Genomic DNA, 25181 nt, shown 5'->3' with positions numbered 1-25181 from the left:
AAATGTAAATGAAGCAACGAAAAAAATTAGAGGTTCATCTGCATTAACAAGCTTCTTTGAGAGTGCAAATATTTCAACTCTTATACTCTCTAAATAACTTACATACTACTGTGGATTTTTTACATCACTACTTCTTTCTTAAACTTCTATTTTCATTTTGAACAGGGTGTAGTATATAAATATAGTCATAAAAATTCAAATAATACAAATAAAGTCAAAGCATTGTTAATTCTTTATTGATTTGTTTCTGCATCTTCCTCAGTCACTAGTTTATGAGCTCCTTAAGTGCTTGAAAGAACCATATATTATTCTTTCCTTGTTACCAGAAACAAGCATAGATATTGTCATATAATAGCGGAGTGATGGTCTGTTGACTGAGGGAATGAATGAGTACATAATAAAATGAAATTACTTTCTCCAACTGAAGCTGCCTGCAGGGAAGGAGAAATGAAGACTAATTTTTAAATGTTGGGTGTCACATGGGACGCTAGGTCCTGTGCGGTGAGTCATAAAGGAGCTGTCCTGGACAATTAGGAAGCTTCAGAAGGGCTCTGAGCCACTGGGTAGTTGAGACAGTTCACATCTGGGATAACCTTGCCACAGTTCTGGCTGGCAAACCTTTCCCTTCGTGCTGAGAAAAACTCAGATACATTAGGCCTTTCCTTCATTTTATTTTAAGATGTTATTCTCTTTTCTGTATTTATAAAAAACAGAGGGGAAAAAGATAGGAAGATACCTGCCAATGAATAAAAGAACACATTATTGGAACTTCCGTGCTGGTGCAGTGGTTAAGATTCCGTTATCCTAATGCAGGGGGCCCAGGTTCGATCCCCGGTCAGGGAACTAGGTCTCACATGCATGCTGCAACTAAGAGTTCGCACGCCACATTTAAGAAGCCTGCAAGCCACAAATAAAGGAGACTGCCTGCTGCAAATGGGGAGCCCACATGCCACAACTGGGGAGCCCTTGAGCCGCAACTAAGGAGCTCACCTGCTGCAACTGAGACCCGGTGCAACCAAATATATAAATAAAATTGAAAAAGAACGCATAAGTAAAGTAGGGAAAAATTTCGGGGTTGTGGGTAGTAAACTAAGGCTCTGCATTAAATAAAGAAATCTAATACGAATGCCCTTTCCTCTCAACTCTATTGTGACTTGGAGAACATTTTCTTCATTACGCTATCAGTGACGGGCTTTATGCTGCGAAAATCTGCCAATCTATGCTTATGGAATGGTCTTAATGTCCAATATAAGAAAAGAACTCATTACTCACAACTGATACCAAGTAACTGTTTCATAATCTTTCCAGGTCCATCTGTAATATCTGAGTGGTACGTGAAATGGTCACAGGGTCCGCAAACTAAAGAATGTCTGACACAAAATCATTTCAATCCCAGGGAGTACAGCCAGGATTGAAGAGGGTGCTAAACAGGGTACAGAAGTGGGAGGTAGTGTACCTGAAGTCACAGCTGAGGTGAGTTCTCAGATTCAATAAAGGTGAAATCAGTGAGTAAAGAAATATGGGTGAGAAGAAGCAGCAAGGTCAGTAGGAAGTAGCTAGAGCAAGAAGCCAATCAGAGAAGACACACAATTATAAAAGGAAAGGTCTGGGAAATCTAAGCCTCACTCACTTATTCAGAGGAATTGAAAAGGTCCTTAACATAATGAAATGTTAATTCTGGGGAAGTAAAATTGGATGGCATGTTAATATGGAATAAGGTTTCTACAATGCATTAAAGAACATTTAACCATTTTCTGGAATCTGAAGTGAGTTCTTTATAGGCAGTTTGAGAGTGATGATGATGATGAAGCCTCCTTTATCTTACATCTGACAAAAGTTTGTCAAGCTTGGGACTTCGCTGTTGGCACACTGGTTAAAAGTCTGGGTGCCAATGCAGGGGACACGGGTTCGATCCTTGTCCGCGAAGATCCCACATGCCGCAGAGCAACTAAGCCTGTGCGCCACAACTACTGAGCCTGTGCTCTAGAGCCCATGAGGCACAAATACTGAAGCCCGCGTGCCTAGAACCTGTGCTCCGCAACAAGAAAGGCCGTCGCAATGAGAAGCCCACGCACCGCAACAAAGAGCAAACTCTGCTCGCCGCAAATAGAGAAAGCTGGCGCGCAGCAACAAGACCCAACGCAGCCAAAAATAAATAAATAAATTCATTAATTAATTTAAAAAAATTTTGTAAACCTCACACATTTAAAATCCACATAAACGTATATATAAGGAAGATTCTTGTGAAGATTTCTTAAATTAAGGGGCAGCATAAAAGGACATGGGGTTTAACATCAGTTAAGTTTGGGTTTGGCCTCTAGTTTCCACATTTACTGTCATAAACCTTAAGTAAGTCACTTAACCATCCTGAGTTCGAGTTTCTTCATCTAAAATAAAAGAAAGAAACAACTGGGGAACTGGGGGATCAGTGGAGCAGTGCATGTGAGAGCATTCTGTACACCACAGTGCTGTACAAACGCTAGCCATATTTTTTCCCCCCTGGGATCTTAGTTCCCAGACCAGGGATTCAACCCAGGCCCTCAGCAGTGAAAGTGCAGAGTCCTAACCACTGGACCACCAGGGATTTCCAGATGGCCTATTAGTTTTATTTTTTTTATTTTTATTTTTATTTTGCGGTACGCGGGCCTCTCACTGCTGTGGCCTCTCCCATTGCGGAGCACAGGCTCCAGATGCGCAGGCTCAGCGGCCATGGCTCATGGGCCCAAGCGCTCCGCGGCATGTGGGATCCTCCCGGACCGGGGCACGAACCCGTGTCCCCTGCATCGGCAGGCGGACTCTTAACCACTGCGCCACCAGGGAAGCCCGGCCTATTAGTTTTAAATTCAGCACTTCATCCCAGTAGAGCGAGGAATTCCACATTTGGACCCACCTTCACTGGAGATGTGTGAAAAAGCTGCTTCTGGTCGCATGCCTTTTGGGCTCTGTGGGCATCCCTTGCTGAATAAAACTTGATGATGGCATAGAACCCAGGACCACCCACTGCTGCGTTTGGGAAGACTCGGACCGAATACAGAAGGCCAAACTGGGAGAAGACTGTGAACAGAGAATGCTTTAGGGTGGTCTCACACTAAGAAAGTTCAGTAAATTTCAGGCCCAGGAAACCAAACCGCCCATTCCCTTATATTCCCCCAGCCCTTCGCCACAGGTAACTGTAGTGAGCCTGGAACTCCAAACACTTCTCATTTCATGAACAAGTTCCCTCTGAAATCCTAAGCTTCGAGAAGCATTAGGAGGCAATGCCTTCTGCTGGGGACTAACTCTCATAAATCTATGGGGGTGAGATGACTGCTCAGGTCGTCTCTAGAACTAAGATTCCTCTCAGCGGAGACCACAGGCAGATGAGGTACTGAAGCAGTATCCCGGGGCGCCCAGTTACTGGGGCGCGGGGCGGCTTCCTCCACCCTTCCCTCCGCTCCGGCACGGCTCAATTGCAAAGCCTCGGGGGTGGGTCCAGAGCTCAGCTCCCACACCAGCAAGGTTTTGTCACCCCCGATGGGAACCGCAAAAAGTACCAATTGCAGCAACCCACCATAACCGCACGTGCGCTGCTCGGGGCGCAAGCGGACTACGCTTGCACATGCGCACGCACGCTTTTTAAATACTTAGTGCCAATAAATCTAATATACAGAAAAAGAGTTGAAAGCCCCTGAGTGTTTTGTGGATAGAAAAGCTTGAGATTCAGAGCAAGTTCAGAGCTTGACAGTCTAAGAATAAGCTAGCTCTCCATTCCATTAGAAGGACTAGGTAGCAGCTTCTGGTTATGGAACCCGAAACTCTCAGGCTCCAAAGAGGACATAAAACAGCATCACTTGTACTCTTTATAAAATTGAACAAACAAAATAAACAAAAATATATTTACACCTGTCCTATAAGACAAAGGGTACTTGAGACCTAATGTATATAAAATCAGTTTACAAACTGTGATGCACTATATCAGTAAGTTCTCATTTGCACAGAGCACAGCATAGGATATGAGGCCATTAATGTTAATTCCCTTCCCCCATCCATTCCTTTCTCTTGTTCCTTTATGTATGCGGATCAGTTACATTATTAAGCTGACAATGTAACTGAGATATTATTAGCTTAATAATGTAACCAAGAATCTGATTTTTAGCCAGGGGGTAGTTCTTAGAAACTTAGGGAGCTGGAACTCTGAAAGTATGAATTGAAATAATGCAACTACATCATGAATTTTAAAATTTATCATCATTGATTAAAAATAAAAATATTAAATAATTAAAAATTTATTATCCCGCAATTGAGACTCACCACAACGTGTGACGTCTGTCAGGCATTCACTGTCACAACGCAGCTTGACTGTCTTACAGACAACCTCAATAATATTTTTAAATTGGCAGAGGCAGCAGGCCATACGGCTAGGTAAGATCCTATAAATGGAAACACAGGTAATTAAATTCGTGGTAAAAGAGTTACTTGAGTAGGTAGAAGAGGTAGGCCAAGGACACCACAGACCAGTGCAAAAAGGAGTTCTTGGGGTGTATGGACTGCAGAACTGGATAGGGGCCGGTTGGCCAATTGCTGCTCTTGACTGTTTTAAATAAATATAGAGGAGGAGAGAGGTGCCCAACAGAAGGATTAAGATGGCAGTAGATATGGTATGCCTAGAAAAAAGGGAATAGGGATTAGAATTGGGTGACACTGATCTGTAGTTTAAATCCGAAGTATCTCCTTCCAACCCAAAAGCCTCACTTTGGGTTGAGAGTACACAGGAAGAAGGCACACTTCTAAGAAGAGTCTGAATAAGACCGCACCTTCTGGAGTCCCTTTCTCAGGTCCTATTTGTGAGTAGTAATATAGTAGAAATTATTCTAGTAATAGAAAAGCACCGTGTGGTTAAACAATAACAGAGGTCGCTTTGGCCAAATCTGGACAAAAGGAACATTCCAAAGAATAACATTATCATTATAATAAGTTATAACATAGTTAATTAAAAAAAAACACATGAGTTCATAATGATACTCAAAATGAAAGTGGGGGGGCTCTTCATTATAGAATAATGTCAGCTAATAAATGCAAAAGGAATGATAGAATTAGGAAAGTGTCGTTTGGCAACTATCAATGTAATAATCGATTCAGACAAGGATTATCATTGATGCACAGTTGGGTGAAGAGGTGTTTGAAAGTAGGATCTTCACTGATCCCAAACTTTCACCCCACATATTATTTTTCAATTACCAAGGGGAAAAATAACTTTACAATGGAGAGATATGGAAGATACCACCTTAATCAAGTGATCAAACTTAGCACTGGGCCACCTGAAGTGATGAAGTATGAAGATTACATCACCTATATAGTAACCTTCCCCAAAAAGTTTACTTTGAATCTAATGAGGAAACGGACAAATTCAGATAGTTGGGCAATTTATAAGACAACTGGCTTAGATTCGTCAAAAATGCCAATGTCATAAAAGACCGAGAAAAAAAATAGCAGGGAAATATTGTAGATTAAAGGAAACAAAGACAAGACATGCAATGCCTAATCTTATTTGGACCGTGTATCAAAGCAAAACACACTTAAAGAATGTTATTGGATTCTGGCCAAGATGAAGTAACAAGGACCAATTTAACCTTGCACCTGAAGCAATGAAAAAATAAGACAGAACATATGAAAAAAAACTCTTCAAGAAACTGGACCTCAGGCAATAAAGTTCAGTGATCCCCATAAGGTGGGAAATAAATGAAGTGATCCCTATAATTGCCCTAATTTACTTTTCTGAGAGAGTTTCCAGGTCATGGTACAGGGAAGAGAAGTCCAGGCAGAGACTGGTGGACTCCCTGACTGACGAAATGGAGCTGACAGTCTGGGAAAACCAAGGTAACTAGAGTTCACAAAGCAGACTACCAGAGAGAAAAGAAGTGCACAGACAAAGAACTCTGGAGATATACAGAGGGATCTCTTGAGAATTCAACAAAGTATTTGTCAGTACATTTGTGTGAGGAATTACTTGATACCAGGAAAAGAACCACATGAAAGGATTAATAATAAGAATAACTGGATATCACACAAGGTTGTAGGAATAGTACCTGTTCTTACAAGTCAGACTGGAAAACCTCATGATACTCAGAAAGGACTTGTCTCAGTAGTTGCAAATAATGCGCTCCAGACTAAAGGCTACTTGGACTCCTACCCAACAAATCTTAAAAGCTAGACCTAAAAGAATAAAATTGTTTTGAGTAACTTAATTCCACCCAAAACAAATCCCAAGCATTTTACAGGAATATAAATACATATAGTACACAAGAAACAAAAACGCACAGTATCGGGGATCATATGAAAAATTGCCAAGCATGCAAAGAAGTAGGAAACTATGACCCATAGTGAGGAGAAAAGGCAATCAATCAAAACTAACCCATAATCTATACAGATGTTAGAATTCGCAGAAAAGAACATTTAAAAAGCTGTTATACCTGAAATAAAGTTATTATAACTGTATTTCATATGTTTAAAAACCTAGACTAAAAACTGCAAATGTTAAGTACAGGCATGGAAAAGGTAAAACAGACCAAAATTGAGCTTTTAGAGATTAAAAGCAATGTCTAAATGAAAAAGATATTGAAAGGTTAATGGCTGATTAGACACTGCAGAAGAAGGGGTCACTGAACATTAAGGCATAGTAATAGAAACTATCCAAAATGAAACAAAAAGAGTAACAAAACTAAACAACAACAAAACTTAATAGAGCATCAGTGAGCTGTGCAACAACTTCAAGTGGCCTAATACATGTGTACTTAGAGTCCATGAAGGAGAGGAGAAATGCAAAAATTTGAAGAAATAATAGCCAAAATGTTTCCTAATTGGTAAACACTATAAAGCCACAAAGTCAAGAAGATCAATGAACTTTAAGCATAAGAAACATGGACAAAACTACACAAAGGCACAAAAAATAATCAAATTGCTCAAAACCAGCAATAAATAGAAAAATTTAAAAGCGGCAAGAGGAAAAAACTGTACACTACATACAGAGGAACAAAGATAACAATGACAGCAGAATTTTTGTTGGAAACAATGTAAATGAGAACACAGCGAAATAACATCTTTAAAGTAGTGAACTGAATTCTATCAAGCTAGAATTCTTTATCCAAATATGTCAAAACAAAGGCAAAATAAAGACTGTCTCAGACATACAAAAGCTGAAATAATTCATTACTAGTAGACTTTCACTTTAAGAAATGTTAAAAGAAGTATTTTCAAGCAGAAGGAAAATGACATCAGATTGGAATATGGATCTACACAAAAGATTAAGAATACTGCAATTGGGACTTCCCTGGTGGTTCAGTGTTTAAAAATCTGCCTGCCAATGCAGGGGACATGGGTTCGATCCCTGTTCCGGGAAGATCCCACATGCCGTGGAGCAACTAAGCCTGTACCTCACAACTACCGAGCCTGCACTCTAGAGCCTGTGTGCCACGACTACTGAAGCCCATGCACCTAGAGCCTGTGCTCTGCAACAAGAGAAGACATCCAGTGAGAAGCGGGTGCACCGCAACAAAGAGTAGGCCCTGCTCGCCGCAACTGGAGAAAGCCCAGGCGAAACAAAAAAGACCCAACGCCGCAAAAAAATAAATTAAAAAAATACTTTAAAAAATTTTTAAAGGATTTTAGTCATTCAATATATGTCTCCGAACACAATGGAAATAAATTAGAAGTTAACAAATCTGAAAAAGCTCCAAATATTTGGAAACTAAACAACACTCTTCTGAGTAACTTTGTGGTCAAAGAAGAAATCAAAAGGGAAATCAGAAACTATTGTGAACTCACTGAAACTGAAAACATAATATGTCACCATGTGGGATATTGCTAAATCTGTACTCAGCTTCCTCAACTTCCACCTTAATCTGGGAAAACGAGAGCAAATTAATCACAGAGTAAGAGAAGAAAGAACACAATAAAGATCAAAGTAGAAATAAATAAAATGGAAAACAGAAAAATACTATGGATATGAAAAGGATAATAAGAGAATATATAGAATATACCAATAAATTCAAGATGAAATGGACAAGTTCCTTGAAAGAAAAGCACTACTAAAATTTTTCAAGAATATAGATATTAGGGCTTCCCTGGTGTCGCAGTGTTTGAGAGTCCGCCTGCCGATGCAGGGGACACGGGTTCGTGCCCCCATCTGTGAAGATCCCACATGCCGCAGAGTGGCTAGGCCCGTGAGCCATGGCCGTTGAGCCTGCGCGTCCAGAGCCTGTACTCCGCAACGGGAGAGGCCACAACAGTGAGAGGCCCGCGTACTGCAGAAAAAAAAAAAAGAATATAGCTATTAAAGAAATTGGATGTGCAGTTTAGAACCTTCCAACAAAGAAAGCTCCAAGTCCAGGTGGCTTAACTGATAAATTCTACCAAACATTTAAGGAATAAAATAACGTCAATTCTACACAAACTCTACCAGAAATTTGAAGAGAAGGGAATATTTCCCAACTTATTTATAAGGCCAACTTTCACCAAGATTAGACAACGACATTGCAAGAAAACAGTAACTGAAAAAAACCAATATCTCTCATGAACACAGAGGCAAAAATTCTTAACAAAATTTTAGCATATCAAATCCAGTATTATATAAAAAGATGATACATCATGTCCAATTGGGTTTATCTCAAGAAGGAAAGGTTGGTTTAATGTTTGAAAATCAATATACCCAACTTAGTACACTAAAAAAGAAAAATCAGGACATCTCTGGTGGGGCAGTGGTTAAGAATCCACCTGCCAGTGCAGGGGACATGGGTTTCAGCCCTGGTCCGGGAAGATCCCACATGCCACGGAGCAACTAAGCCCATGCACCACAACTAATGAACCTGTGCTCTAGAGCCTGTGAGACACAACTACTGAGCCCATGTGCCACAACTAGTGAAGTCCATTCACCTAGAGTTCGTGCCCTGCAACAAGAGAAGCCACCGCAATGAGAAGCCGGCATACTGCAATGAAGAGTAGTCCCTGCTCGCCACTAGAGAAAGCCTGCATGCAGCAATGAAGACCCAAAGCAGGCAAAAATAAATAAACAAATTAAGAAAAGAAAAGAAGAGAAAAAAATCACATAATCATTGCAATAGATGCAGGAAAACAATGAAAAGAATCTAACATCCATTCCTGATTAAAGAAAAAAACAGCCCTCAGTAGACTAGGAATGGAAGGAGACTTCCTCAACTTGATAAATGACTTCTACAAAACACCAAACATCATATTTAATGGTGAAGGACAAAGTACTTTCTCTCCAGGATCAGGACAAAAGCAAGGATGTCTACTCTCATTACTTCTATTTGACATTTCACTGAAGGTTCTAACCAGTGCAATAGGGCAACAAAAAAAAAGCGATATTCAGAATGGAAAGGAAGAAGTAGAACTATCTTTATTTGCAGATAACATGATTACGTAGAAAACCTGATAGAATCTACAAAATTGCTACTGGAACTAATAAATGAGTTTATCAGGTTTGCAGGGAACAAGATCAACATACAAAAAGATTAATTTATCTCAACAAACAATCAGAGATCAAACTTTTAAAATACTACTTATAATAGAATCAAACATATAAAATATTTAGAATAAATCTGATAAACTATGTAAAAGACTTGCACACTGAAAACTGTAAAATATTGCTGGGGGAAATTAAGGAAGACCTAAATAAATGGAGAGATATAATGTATTCATGGATCTGAAGATTCAATATTGATAAGATATCAATCCTCCCCAAATTGATTTATAGATCAAAATCCCAGTAGGCTTTTCTGTAGAAATAGGCAAGCTAATTCTAAATTTTATCTGGAAATAAAATTTAGAATAACTAAAACAACGTTGAAAAAGAACAAAGTTGAAGAACTTAGAGTAACTGATTTCAAGGCTTATGAAGATACACTTTCAAGACATTGTGATAGTAGTGTAAAGACAAACAAAAAATCAAAGGAACAGAATAGGAAGTTCAGAAGTAGAGATGTGGACAACTGACTTTCAGGTTCAAAGGCATTTAAGTGGAGAAACGATAGTCTTTTCAACAAATGATGCTGGAAAAACTGAATATCCAGGTTCAAAAAAAAAAAACAACTTCCATCCAAACCATATACAAAAATGAACTCAAATTGGTTCAAAGGTCTAAATGTATAACATAAAACTATAAAACTTCTAGAGCAAAACAAGTGAAAAATTTTATGACCTTGAGTTAGGCAAAATTTCTTAGATACAACACCAAAAGCATAATCCATAAAAGAAAAAAATAAATTAGACACCATCAAAATTAAGAATTTCTGCCCTACAAAAGACACTACTGAGAGAATGAAAAGATGAGTCCCAGAATGGGAGAAAATACTTAGCAACTTACACATTTGATAAAGGACTAATTTCAAGAATATATAAAGAACTCTCAAAACTCCAGAAAAATATAGATAAAAGAATCAAAGATATACATATGGAAAATAAGCATATGAAAAGATGTTTGACAAGATTAATCATTAGGGATGCTAGAGTTAGAAAAAATTGCACACCTAATTAAACTATCTAAAACTAAAATTACTGAGCATAGCAAGTGTTGGCCGCAACGTGAAGAAGATGCAACTCTCATACACTGCTGGTAGCGAAGTAAAATGATCAAGCCACTATGGAAAATAGGTATTTTTTTAAAACTTAAACATACACTTACCAATGATCCAGCCATTCTACTTGCAGGTATTTACCCAAGAGAAATGGAAGTATATATCCATACAAAGACTTGTACACAAATATTCATAGCAACTTTATCTGTAATAGACAAAGACTGAAACAACTCACATGTCCATCAATGGTGAAGAGATAAATTGGGGTACATCCGTATAATGGAATACTATTCAACAACAAACAGAAATGAATTACTGATATATACAAAAATATGGATGAAGATTAAAATAATCATGCTGAGCTTAGAAGCCAGTTAGAAAAAAGTATACACTGCATGGTTCCATTTACATAAAATTCTAGAAAATGCAAACAGAAAGCACATCAATGGTTGCGTGGCGATTGGAAAGGGCAAGGAACGATTGGAAGCAATAATTAGGAAGAAAGGTTAAGAAACTTTCTGAGGTGATGAACATTTTGATTTTGGTGATGTCTTTTTGGTGTGTATATATGTGTGTGTGTGAACACAGATTACTGTATGTCAATTATACCTCAAAAACCTGTTAAAAGAAATGATATTATATGAGAGAGAATTGGGGAAAATTGAATAGCAACTCTTTATTAGGTAATATTATTGTGCAGGAATTTAATTTCTTCAATACTGTGTGTTAACAGTATTGTAGTTACACAGGGAAATATTTTTTTTTTTTTTTTTTTTTTTTTCTGTACACGGTCCTCTCACTGTTGTGGCCTCTCCTGTTGCGGTGCACAGGCTCCGGACGCGCAGGCCCAGCAGCCATGGCTCACGGGCCCAGCCGCTCCGCGGCATGTGGGATCTTCCCGGACCGGGGCACGAACCCGCGTCCCCTGCATCGGCAGGCAGATTCTCAACCACTGCGCCACCAGGGAAGCCCCGGGAAATAATTTTTAATATCCAGAGAGGAGGACATCTAGCTGACAAGAAAGGAATCACAATTGTGGCAGATGCTGTGGGAGGCTGAGGAAGATGAGGCTAGAGCAGTGAACAATGTGTGATGGCGTGGTGAAGACAGTCATTTGTCAGCTGACCTGACAAAGACGGTTGGAACAGACTGCTAAATGCAGGGTTCTTTCCGCATACTAATCTCATGCAATCCCCTCACCTAGCCTTGGCATAACAAAAACTTTCTATTAGCTTGCCATACTGGAGGGGCGATAGCACAATTTAAGGTGCAGTAAGTTGCGTAATAAACTGTCACAATAGGGTCCTACAGAAATGGTTTTTTTTTTTAACGGAAAAAAAAAAGAAACTTGACCCTTCCCTCAAAACATATATGAAAATTAACTCAAAATGAATCACAGACCTAAATGGAACTATACAACTTCCGGAAGAAAACATAGGAGAAAATCTTTGTGATTTTGGATTACACAATGGGGTCTCAGAAAAAGATTTCTTAGATAAGACACAAAAAAGCACAAACCATCTAAGAAAAATTGCTAAGGGACTTCCCTGGTGGTTAAGACTCCCAGTTCCCAATGCAGGGGGCCCTGGTTTGATCCCTGGTCAGGGAACTACTTCCCACATGCATGCCGCAACTAAGAGTTCACATGCCACAACTAAGAAGCCCATGAGCCGCAACTAAGGAGTCCATCTGCTGCAACTAAGACCCAGCACAACCAAATAAATAAATTAAATATGAAAAAATTTGCTAAATTAGAGTTCATCAAACATTTAAAACTTCTAGTATTCAGAGATACTTTAATACAATGAAGATAAGTCACAATCTGGGAGAAGATATTTACTAAACACATATCTGACAGAAAGGACTTTTTCCATTGCTTTTTATATAAAGCACTCTTAAAACTCAATATAGGGGTTCCCTGGTGGCGCAGTGGTTGAGAGTCCGCCTGCCAATGCAGGGGACACGGGTTCGTGCCCCGGTCCGGGAAGATCCCACATGCCGCGGAGCGGCTGGGCCCGTGAGCCATGGCCGCTGAGCCTGCGCATCCGGAGCCTGTGCTCCGCAACGGGAGAGGCCACAACAGTGAGAGGCCCGCGTACCGCAAAAAAAAAAAAAAAAAAAAAACTCAATACAAATATCCAATTAAAAATGGATTTTAACAGACACTTCATTTAAAAAGATACTTGCACATGAAGAGATACTCAACATCATCAGCTATTACAGAAATGCAAAATGTGGCAAAAAACACAAGATGCAACTACACACATACTAGAAAGGCTAAATTTTTTTAAAAAACATATATAATGATCAGGTGACGATGTGGATCACCTGCAACTCTCATAGACTGCTAGGGGGAAACCAAAATGGCACAGGCACTGTAGAAAACAGTTTAGCAGTTTCTTAAAAAGTTAAATATGCACTTAGCATATAATGATGCAATCCCACCCTTAGGTATTTTACCCCAAAGAAATGAAAACATATGCTCGCACAAAACATATGTTCACACACACATGTGAGTGTTTTCAGAGGCTTTGTTCATAATAGCCAGAAAACTAGAAAAAAAATGTTCATCAAACGATGAATGTGTAAACAAACTGTGTTTCCACACAACTAGAATACTGCTCAGCAATAAAAAGAATGAACTAGTGACAGGTGCAACAAAACAGATGAACCTCCAAAGAGACTGGTAAGTGAAACAAGCCAAAAACAAAAGGCTACATTCCACATGATTTCAGTTATACGATATTCTGGAAAAGGCAACATTATACGGACAATAATAAGATTGTTGGTTGCCAGGGGCTGGTAGTGGGAGGAGGATGGATTGACTACAAAAGGACATGAGGGATCTTTTGGGAGTGCAGAAGATTTCTTTACCTCAAATATGGTGGTGGCTACAGAATTATAAGTTTGTCAAAACACATCACAATGTATATTTATAAATAGTGAATTCTGTGAAATGAAAATTATACATAAATAAACCTGACTTAAGAAAATAATAAAAGAAAACTAAAAAGAAAACACAATTGAGTGAAAATAAATGTAAGAAAAATCAATTTACAGCTTTTTCCAATTCAAGGGTCATCATGAGGATGCTTTCAATAGTTGTGACACTTGTGTTGTTCCCATGTCTATGAAGGAGAAGCCCAAATATGCATGATATAAAACCCAAGACAAAAATTCTAAACTTCAAAAGATACTTAACATGTGATTACTTCAATTCTGGCTTCTTACTTGCCATAGATGATAATTCCAAAAAGCTCTTATTGAAGAAATTTAAATTTGCATCATCAAATGAATGACCATGGTGCTGAACAGCACAATCATTTTTTATTATCCTAACTTTTCATTTTCAATTGCATCTACCTCTTTGATCACTCTTTTTAAAAAAATAATGTACCCCTTATTCCTTTTTGCTTTCTGGGATAAATAATATTCCTACATGCATCTACATCTTCATAACTATATGTGTTCTTCAACACTGTTCTCATTCTCTGCTGGCTGTCTTACCCATATATACTTTCTTAATCCTTTTCTTTGCCAATAACTCTTATTTTCAATAACCCAGTTAAAATCTAAATTATGACTTTTCAACCAAAGTACTCAATCTTTGATGAAAGCAAAAAAGAGCAGAAATTATCTCATGAGCCATGAAACTGTTGCAATACTTACAAATATTTTAATGCTGGCAATTTAAAAAGATAAGAATCTTCACCTGTTGTCAAAGGATTACGATTGAGAATTCTGAAAAATGGAATGGAATTAAAATTATGTGCATTTTCAATTACTTCCATGAAAGCTTATATTCATTTTTTTTGGTATGGAACTTGAAGGTTAAAAAAAAATCATTTTCTGTTTTTACCTATAAATCACTATAAGAATCTGTAAAACACTCTTTCATTGGGAACTACCCAGGTCTCTAGATGATAAAGTGGAGAAGAGAAACAAACAAAAAAATAGAAAAAAAAGTAGCTAGCAGAGGAAAAATATGCCAAAGAACTTTTCAGGTTCAAAACCCAAGAAGTGACTATGCTGGTAGGAAGCCCTTGCTCTGTAAAAAAGTACTATTCCTAGTGTCCTCCATAAATCAAGGTGTTTCATCTCTACAAATTTTTAAAAATTTCATGATTTAAACTACCCAGTTACAGACAAAAATAGGGCTAATTCCTTGGTTCTGGAGCCAAAGAAGAAGAGATAAATCCAAGAGGAACTGGTGAAAGCCATACTCCCGTCACATACTCCCACGTGTATACGTGTATCACAGCCTTTGTTACTGTGTATGTAATCACCTGTTTACTTGTCAGTCTCTTAGACTGTCAGCAACATGACAGCAGGGATCACACTTTATTGTCATTATTATTCCTCTGCCTGACACAGTGCCTAATATTTACTACGTATTTACTAAATGTTTCCCGAATAAATAACATTTTGTTTATATATCAATAAAATAAACAAATTTGGGGGAACATAATTTTATTCCAAAATGCTGGAATAGCTTTTCTTCTTAGTTCTTTCTCTATTTTTTTTCTTAGTTCTTTAAAACAAATAGGGGAAAAAAGACCAAAAAGAAACAGGAAGAAAGAAATGAATATCTAACTTTAGGTTAACTCTACTCAAGAATTATTAGCATATTTTTGAAGAACATTATAAAGATAATTACCAAAACTAATATCTTTTGGGTTGCCAGGCATCTGTGATCAGCATTTAATAGTCAATCCTCACAGTAACCTTATGTGATAGATATATTACCCCATTGTACGAATGAGGAAACTGAGGCACAGAGAACTTACATAACTTGTCCTAAGTCATCAATTTAGTAAGAAGCAGAGCTGGAATTTGAACTCACTTCTGACTGTAAAGCCTGTGTTTAACATGAATGAAAAAAAAAGTGGGGGTGTGTTAAACATCTGTTACTTGAACCTTAATTTGGAGAGCACTAAATATAGAAATACCTTTTCAAACTTCATCTACCCATCTGGGAAAGCCTCTATGAGAATTATATTTTCTCTTTTTAGTTAGTATTTATCTTTTAATTTATTTTTTCCTTAATCATCTCCCATGACAAATATTTAATTAGCCTATGGTCATTGAGACTTTAGAGATTTTTAAAAAAATATTGCAGGAAAATCAGTAAAAATGATGGAGGAAGGACATCTGAAAATTGATCCCTCCATAGAAGCAACAATACCAGTAACAACAGCAACAACAACAAAACTGGCAAAAATGGTCAGAATCAACTTCTTCTGAACTCTGGAGATTTAGCCAACAGGCTTACTGCACATTGGGGAGCAATTTATTCAAGGAAAACAAATTAATTTCTGTAAGAACAATGAGATCTGTGTTGTTTGAACTTGTCCTTGACCTTTGCTCTCCATGCCAGTGGTAGCCTTGAAAAACAGCCCACATTCCTGGTACCAGAAGGAGCAGCATGGACTAGGAGGTCCTTCAAAGCCTCATTCCCCAAGAACTGTCATTGTAATACATGTCTGGTGGTCCCCTGGAAGACATCACTTGAAAGGCTTGCCCTTTGACCTGACTGAGAGCTGTCTAGTGAGAAAAGCCGTTCCTCAGGTTGCATTTCTGCAAAACATTTTCAAGCAAATATTTTAACATGGCTGTTGCATGAGGCAATGGATATCAGTTTGGGGCAAAAAACAGCCCAACCAAAAAGCTTAAAAAGAAAAGCTGAGGAATGAGATGTGCACAGAGACTTTGAAATGTTCCAATGTATTCCTGGGAAACTGGAAGACCACAAGACATTCCTGGGAATCTAGGAAAATAACTGTTAGCATTAATAAAAGAATTCATCAAGGTTGTAGGATATAAGATCAATATTATTTCTACACACCAGCAATGAGTAATCCAAAAATGAAATTAAGAAAACAATTCCATGTGTAAGAGTACCACAAGAAATAAAATACTTAGGGAAAAATTTAACCAAGTAAGTGCAAGATTTACACTGAAAAGTACAAAACTGTTGAAAGAAATTGAAGAAGATCTAAATAAGTATAAAGACATGCTGGATTCATGGACTGGAAGATAATCTTATTAAAATGTCACTACTTCCCGAATCGACCTATGGTTCCACTGCAATTCCTATCAAAATCCCAGCTGATTTCTTTCCAGAAATTGCCAAGCTAATTCTAAAATTCATATGGCAATTCAAGGAAACAGAATAACCAAAACAATGTTGGTAAAGAACAAAGTGGGGGACTCACACATCCTAGTTTCAATACTCAGTTCAAAGCTACTGCAATCACAGTGTGGTACTGGAATAAGACAAGACATGTATATCAATGGAACAGAAATGACAGTATAGAAATAAACCCTCATATTTTTGGTCTATTGATTTTCAACAAGCGTACCAAAACAACTCAATGTGGAAAGAACAGTCTTTTCAAATGATCCTGGGACAACTGTACATCCACACACAAAATAATGAAGCTGGACTCCTGCACTTCACACCATATATGAAAATAAACTCCCAATGGATCAAATATCCAAACGTAAGAGCTAAGGCTATAAAACTCTTAGAAGAAAACACAGGACTAAATCTTTATGACCTCGCATTAGACAATAGTTTCTTAGATATGATACCAGAAGTACAAACAACCAAAGGAAAAATAGATGAATTGGATTTTATAAAAATTAAAAAGTTTGTGCTTCAAAGGACACTATCAAGAAAGTGAAAAAACATATAGAATGGGAGAAAATACTACAGTTGGGAAGAATAAGAGGCAGTTGAGAGAAGAAAAGCATAGTAGTTGCTAGGTGTGACAATCTCAAAATTTTGAACTATTACAAATGAAACAGACACCCTGAATCACCCCAAATGGCAGACCCAAGTTATTTTTGTTTTTAGTGTTAATGCTTTTCTAAATCTGAGAAGGTGCCAGGATTCTAGTACATAGCAGAAAGTGATGACAGCACCCTGAAGTGTGTAAACTTTTGTGTGTACATAGCTATCTAAAGGAAACCAACGCTAGCTGACTGGGGAAGCATTAGTGCGGCTCTGTGACCACAGCTCGATTTGCCTTCATAGTGTGGCCACATTTCCCTTACTGATATTCTCAACAATGAGGTAAATAATTCAATAGGGATAAGGCTTTGATTTTCCCCTTATTCTCTCTTAGTGCTTATGTTCCTGGTACCATATTATTTTTACTTTTTTTTTTTTTTTTTTTGCGGTACACGGGCCTCTCACTGTTGCGGCCTCTCCCGCTGCAGAGCACAGGCTCCAGACGCGCAGGCCCAACCTCCATGTCCCACGGGCCCAGCCGCTCCACGGCATGAGGGATCCTCCCGGACCGGGGCACGAACCCGTGTCCCCCGCGTCGGCAGGCGGACTCTCAACCACTGCACCACCAGGGAAGCCCTTGGTACCATATTAATGTACCACAGAGAAGGCAGCATGTGAATGTGCTCTGTCTGGTTAAGTTATATAGCCTTTCTACACTGTAGAGTCCTACAGTTTCTAAAATCATGGACCTTGTATTCTTAGAACCAATGAAGTGACTAAAAGAATTTTTAAAAATAAGCCATCAGTCTGGACCTTCATAGCTGAATGAAGGAGAAACACTTTAAAGTCAGAAAAAAAAGTACACTTAACATTTAGGATTTTCAACCACTGCTGGTTTTCCATAATATATTTCATTCCTGATTTTATCTGAAAGAGATATGATTACTACCAACATTCAAAAAGTGGTACTTTATTAATTAATAAGCTCTTGGCTCATTTTTGAGGTTGATTTCAGATATAAAATAGACTACCACACTGCTAACTACTTCACCTGATGTTTGTCAATAACATAGAGGCTTCATTCCAGAAAGCTACTGACTTATAATTACCTGCAGCCCGGTGATGAATCAAGGTTTTGTGGGGCCTGAAGCTCATCTACTTTGGAAAATCCTATCTAATAAAAACATGCAAAATTATGAATACAAAAATCGCTAGGACCCTTCTCAAGACCTTTGAAGGGACCTCTGCAAGTGAGGAGCCCTGAAGCCTAAGCTTCATTGAATTCATGATAAATCCACCCCAGCTGGGGCCCTTTCCTAAACTTATTTAAGGCAGGAAACTTACAAACACCCCAGTAATATGTCATTATAGGTAGTAAAATAACTTAACTCGAGGGTGGCATCTTCCCTTGGTGGCTAGCCTTTGGAAAGAGATGCAATAAAGTTTATATCTCACAAAGGCAAATGCTTCCTGAAGCAAATTAGCTATGTCTATTAGAAAGACTTATCCCAAAACAAAGACTTACTATACTGTGACAGTCTTTTTTTTTTTTTTTTTTTCCATTTGCTGTACGCGGGCCTCTCACTGTTGTGGCCTCTACTGTTGCGTAGCACAGGCGCCGGACGTACAGGCTCAGCGGCCATGGCTCACGGGCCTAGCCGCTCCGCGCCATGTGGGATCTTCCCGGACCGGGGCACGAACCCGCGTCCCCTGCATCAGCAGGCGGACTCCCAACCACTGCGCGACCAGGGAAGCACTGTGACAATCTTTTGAAAGTAACTGTGAAAGAGTTTTAGGAGTACAGTACTAACTTATTTACAACACCAGATAGATCTGATTCTTCCACTACCTTTTTCGGTCATTTAAGAGGAACACAAATTCAAAAGGAACAAGTTGGTGTCTCTTCCATTACAAATATTTTCTAACGCATTTCTACTTCACGCATTTTCTACTTCATCACCCCCGTCCCTCACCTTGTTACCTTGCTGCATAGATGCTCGAATAGCTCTCACATATGTTTTCCCATCAACATCCATCTTTTTCCTTTCAGTATGAAAGTTTCTTGGGGAGAAAGTCCCTGCCCTATGCGTCTTTGTATCCCCAGCACTTAGTACAGTGCTGACACACAGTGGGCATGGCACTCAATGAATGTTTTTGAATGAATTCATTAATTTTTAAACTGTGATTTATTTATTTATTACCACAATGTATTTTCCCGTGTTGCCTACATAACTATAGTGAAACTCTGATTCTTATAAGGAACTCTTGCTGTTATAAGATGTTTAGGAAAGGTGGTGAGTTTAAGACATTGTATTGTCGCTACTAAAACCTCCTGGTGAAGAGACCTCATGAGCCTGCTCTCCGGTGTGCTGGAAAAGAAAAACTGACCCTTGGTGCTCTCTCCCCAAGGTAGGCATCAGCAAACTAACAAGGGAAAGGAAGGAGGCCGCTAAAAATAGGCATCTGTACAAATTGCTAATCCAGTTCCAGACACAGCCTCAACACCTTCATTAACCCAAAATGTGTGAACTGTGTGAAACTGGATTTCAGAACCACAAGACAGATAAGGGAGTCTTTTCCAAAGCCAGGTGTAGAAGAGCTCTTTTTATCTTGAGTCTGAAATCACCTTCGGGCCATTGAACATACTCTCTACCATTTCCTTGTGTCATGAGAAATCACAGAATTTTTGAGCTGAAGGGGTAAAACCCCTTTGAGCTGAAGTGTAAAACCCACACTTCTTATTGAAGAGTAGTCAGCAAAGAAAGTATATTGAATTAGGCTACAGCAATGTATTTTCTTTATATTTTTCACACTACAGCTAAACACAAACAACGTCTTTTTCCATATCTCAAAGGTTCCCATTGGCCACAGATAATTAACTTCAGAGATATATGCTTTTTGAAAAATAATGTTCTGGGTGGCTGGGGAGAGCCCTGTGGTGGGTGTTCAGGAATTCTTTCTGCTTTACCATTTAAAAGAGCTAATAATGGTTGGGGAAGCACCCACACCTTTTGCTCCCTGAAGAATTCGGTGCTAAACTTAGTTCTTTGCAGCTCTGTGTTGCATACATTTTAAGCAGTTAGGAACTTTGCACATGAGCAGGATTCAAATTTAAATTCAAAAGTGGAACTTCATGGACCATTCGCATATTGGAGAGGCATCAATGGGATTCCTTGACAATGCGACTTTGAGTGTTTTTGCTTGGTGCCTTTTATTGCCTGTGCCAAAGATCGGTACTATGGAAAGCAGAGCGTTTCATATATATGACTTATACAAGTCTCTTGGCCTCTTTGTTCCTTAGTTTCCTCATTTGAAAAAATAAAATAAATGGCTCTCAAGACATGTTTTCCAGAATTCATACTGGTCTTACACCCAGCTAACCAATAACCGCATGATGCTTTTACACACAGTTTCTTACATGTATTCATCTTCTATTTCACTTACTACTTGTGGAAAAACTGCATTCCATGCCGGGCCTGGATGTTCCAAAGCTCAGTTCTGTGAGTAAATTGCAACCAAGATTTCTACAAAAAAAGACACAAGCAAAAGAAGAAGAAAAGGGCTTCCCTGGTGGCGCAGTGGTTGAGAGTCCGCCTGCCGATGCAGGGGACACGGGTTCGTGCCCCGGTCTGGGAAGATCCCATATGCCGTGGAGCGGCTGGGCCTGTGAGCCATGGCCGCTGAGCCTGCGTGTCCGGAGCCTGTGCTCTGCAACGGGAGAGGCCACAGCAGTGAGAGGCCCGCATACCACTAAAAAAAAAAAAAAAAAAAAAGAAGAAAAATATATATTCTTTCAGAACATTTATCCTTTGGCAATCATTCTAATTTATATATGATGAACCATAACATCACCACTCCCTCCATACACTAAAGAAATCTCACTGTGGAAGATATTATGATTTATACTTTCATGATTATATATGTGGTGCATTAGATACAAAATAGTAAATGTTCATTAAATACTTGTGTTAAGTGATCTTTACTTCTCTAGAAAGGCAGCACTCTTGGCATTTTTGGCTGGATAATTCTTTGCTGTGGGAGGCTCCCCTGAACAGTTGGATGTTTAGTAGCATCTCTGACCTCTGTCCACTAGATGCCAGTAGCATATACAGTTCTGACAAGCAAAAATATCTCAAGGCACTACCAAATGTCACCTGCGTGCAAAATCACCCTGGTTGAGAACCACTGCTCCATAAAGATTCCTCTGATCTGTGCAATAATTCTCATACTAATCTTTGCTAGAGACAAAAAGGATTTGCTACCTAATTTTAGTAGGAATTTTAATCATATTTCAGAATGAGTAACAAATTAATTTTATAAAAGTTAAGCTTTATAAAAATTCCAAATATAATGAAGTTATATTTGTAACTTACATAAACTGCCAAAAAGGTAGTGGTTCACATGTACGTTTTTCGATAGACGGTATTTTATTGCAGGATAAGTCTCTAGGAAAGGTAAAAGGAAAATATTGCCTCAATTAGCTATTAGATATCTAATTAGTAGGAATAACTAGTAGAAGTTAGAAAGATAATAATAAATAAGAAGCTTTGTTCTAATCTCCTAATCTTACGAATTACTATTTGAACCTTCCAGAGCCCCTAACCCTGACTTCACCTCTCTTAAGAGTCTCACCTACAGGATCCTCATAAATTAAATATACAACTATAGATCGTTATAGATTTTGGAGGTAATCTTTCCTGAGAGCAGAGGCATTGATTAGATTCCAACTTTTGTGGCCTTATCAAATTCTAGATTATGAGCTCAACATTTTTATCTCTATATATCATTATAATTTCTAATATTAGGAGGAATATTCTTATATTTACACATTTCTCAGTATAGTTCCGTTTCTCTAGGCCAATTCTTTACCGGAAGAAATAAAAGATACCCTTTCACAAAACTTGAAAGGGTGTTACTCCTATCATTAATATGTAACGTTAATCCAGGATTACACTTTCTATCATATTGACTTTTATTCGAAACTACCTACTCTTGACGATAGCTGACTATCTTATTTCCATTGATTCCACCTTAGTCTCTCATTTCACCTGGATGGGTATAACTGTCTTCTGACTGCTGTTTCCATCTCTACCCTCTCCCTTTCTAAAACATGCTCCACGGGATCACCAGATTAACTGCTCTGGCCTTGGAATCAGCCTCACCATCAGCAGGTGATTACTGAACAGGGACTGGATGGAGCTTGGACCTACCCAACAGCAAACGTGCTCTATCAGTGGGATCAGCCCCATACACCAACAGGCACACACCAGCTCCAGGAATACCACCGTCCAGCAGTGTGTGTGACCAGAACACTCACCTGTAGGCCAGAAGCAGCCATGGACTCAGCTGGGTCCTGACCCTGCCCATCAGAATGCCAATACAAGATTAGGGATACCCCAGACCCTGCAGATAGTTGTGTCAGGGACAGTGATCCAACACCAACTCTGTGACTCCTGGGTCCTGCAGCCAGAACTCAGGACCTGTGTCTTCCTCCCAGTAGCCAGCATAGCCCCATGACCAGTGACTGGGCACTAGCCCTGCTATCACCTGGACTGCAATTCAACCCATAAATGATCCAGCACTAGATTTGGTGTCCCCCAGAGTTGTGCAGCCAACTGCCTTATGATTTAGCCTCACCAAGAAGCACAGACAGCCTCCATACTAGGCAGAGTCTGGCAAACATGCACTCTGGGGGCAGCCAAGCCTACCAGATTACCCACAGTAGTCAGCCCACCACAACAGAAGAGCCCAAGCAGCCCACACAGGGGGTACACCTAGAACATATAGTTCTAGTGACCAGGGGACAGTGGGCTCCTGGGACACATAGGACCTCTCCTACAAAAGGCCACTTCTCCAAGGTCAGGAAATGTAACGAACCTACTACATACATAGCAATAAAAACAGCAAGTTAAGAAAAATGAGGTGACACAGAAACACGATCCAAATGAAGGAACGAGATAAGAACTCAGAAGAAGATCTAAGTGAAGTGGAGATAGCCAATCTCCTCAACAAAGAGTTCAAGGTAATGACTATAAAGATGATCAAAGAACTCAGGAGAAGAACCGACGACCAGAGCAAGAAGTTAGAATTTTTTTAAAAAGAGTTAGACCATTAAAGAACAACAAAACAGAGATGAGGAATACAATAACTGAAATGAAAAATACACTAAAAGGAAACTACTGTAGACTAAATGATACAGAGGAATGAATCAGAAAACTGAGGACAGAGTACTGGCAATCACTGAAGATGAACGGTAAAACAATAGATTAAAATGAAATGAGGAAAGTTGAACAGACTTGTGAAACAACATCAAGTGTACTAATATTTGCTATACACTGGTCCCAGAAGCAAAAAAGGAAAGAGAAAGCAGTGTAGAACATACCTGAAGACATAAGAGCTGAAAACTTCCATAACCTGGGAAAGAAAACAGACATCCATGTCCAGTAAACACAGTAAGGTCAAAACAGGATCAACCCAAATAGGACCACACCAAGACTCACTGTAATTAAAATGGCAAAAAAATAAAGATAAAAAGACACTATTAAAAGGAGTAAAGGAAAAGCAACAAATTACAAACATGGGAACTTGCATAAAGTTATCAGCTGACTTTTCAGGATAACCTCTGCATGCCAGAAGGGAGTGACATGGTATATTTAAAGTCATGAAAGGGAAAAGCCTATAACCAGAAATACTCTACCCAGCAAGGCTCTCCTTCAGATTTGATGGTGAGATCTAAAGTTTTACAGAGAAGCAAAACTAAAAGAGCTCAGCAACGCCAAACCAGCTTTATGAGAAATCTTAAAGGGGCTTTTCTCAGTAAAAAAGGAAAGGCCACGACTGAAACCTAAAAATTAGGAAAGGAAACTTACTAAAGGAAAAACCTCACTGGATAAGGCAAATATTCAACAAACGCAGGAAATCAACCATGTACATAGCTAATGGGAAGGATGAAAGAAAACAGTAATAAAATCACCTATACTCACAATAAGAAGTTCAGGGACACACAAAACAAGTAGATGTAAAATATAAGGTCAAATTCAGTAACTGTGGGGGAGCAGAATAACAGTGCAGGGTTGTTAGTGTCCATATGAAATTAAGAGCTCAGCAACTTAAATGATCACACACACACACACACACACACACACACACAACTGAAAGAAATCCAAATATAATATTAAAGATAGTCCTCACATCACAGATGAAGGGAATAAAAGGGGAAGAAAGGAACACTGAAGAAGTTAAAGAGGGATTCTAAAAATACCCAAGACAAATGAAAATGAACACACAATGATCCAAAATCTATGGGACACAGCCAACGCAGTTCACAGGGGGAAGTTACAGTGATACAAGCTTATTCTTAGGAAACAAGAAAAGTATCAAATAAACAACCTAACATTACACCTGAAGGAATTAGAAAAAGAAGAAAAAACAAAACTCAAAGCTGTCAGAAAGAAAAAAATTAAGAAAACAATGCCATATGCAATCACACCAAAAAGAATAAGATACTTAGCAACAAACATCGCTAAGCAGGTAAAAGACACGTGCTCAGAAATCTACCAGCCATTGGTGAAAGAAGTTGAAGGCAACAGAAAAAGATGGGAAAATATAGCAGGTGCATGGACTGGAAGAATCAATACTGTTAAAATAACCGTACTACCAAAGACAATCTACAGATTTAATGCAATCCTTATCAGGATACCAAAGCATTTTCACAGAACTTGAAAAAGTAATTTTAAAATTTGTATAGAAACACAAAGACCCCAAATAGCCAAACAATCTTGAGAAAGAACAGAGCTGGAGGCATCACACACCTTGACTTCAGATTATACTGCAAAGCGACAGTAATCAAAGAGAATTGGACCAGAGCAAAAACAAAC

The 25181-nt window shown here is 38.8% G+C and overlaps 1 pseudogene across 1 annotated transcript in view; it reads right to left on the bottom strand.

Annotated features, from left to right (window-relative positions):
• The window catches only part of LOC309819283 (RAD52 motif-containing protein 1-like), a 45177-nt pseudogene that overhangs the window by 5430 nt on the left and 14566 nt on the right, over positions 1-25181 (bottom strand). Inside the window, exons 3-5 of the transcript in view lie at positions 4291-4409; positions 3450-3586; positions 2891-3070 (exon numbers count right to left, since the gene is read on the bottom strand). The product of the transcript in view is annotated as an RAD52 motif-containing protein 1-like (transcript). The remainder of the gene's footprint in view (positions 1-2890; positions 3071-3449; positions 3587-4290; positions 4410-25181) is intronic.

This window comes from Grampus griseus (genome assembly GCF_964374135.1).
Source record: "Grampus griseus genome assembly, chromosome: 2".
NCBI lineage: Eukaryota > Metazoa > Chordata > Mammalia > Artiodactyla > Delphinidae > Grampus > Grampus griseus.
This window is presented reverse-complemented; position numbering and strand designations above follow the sequence as displayed.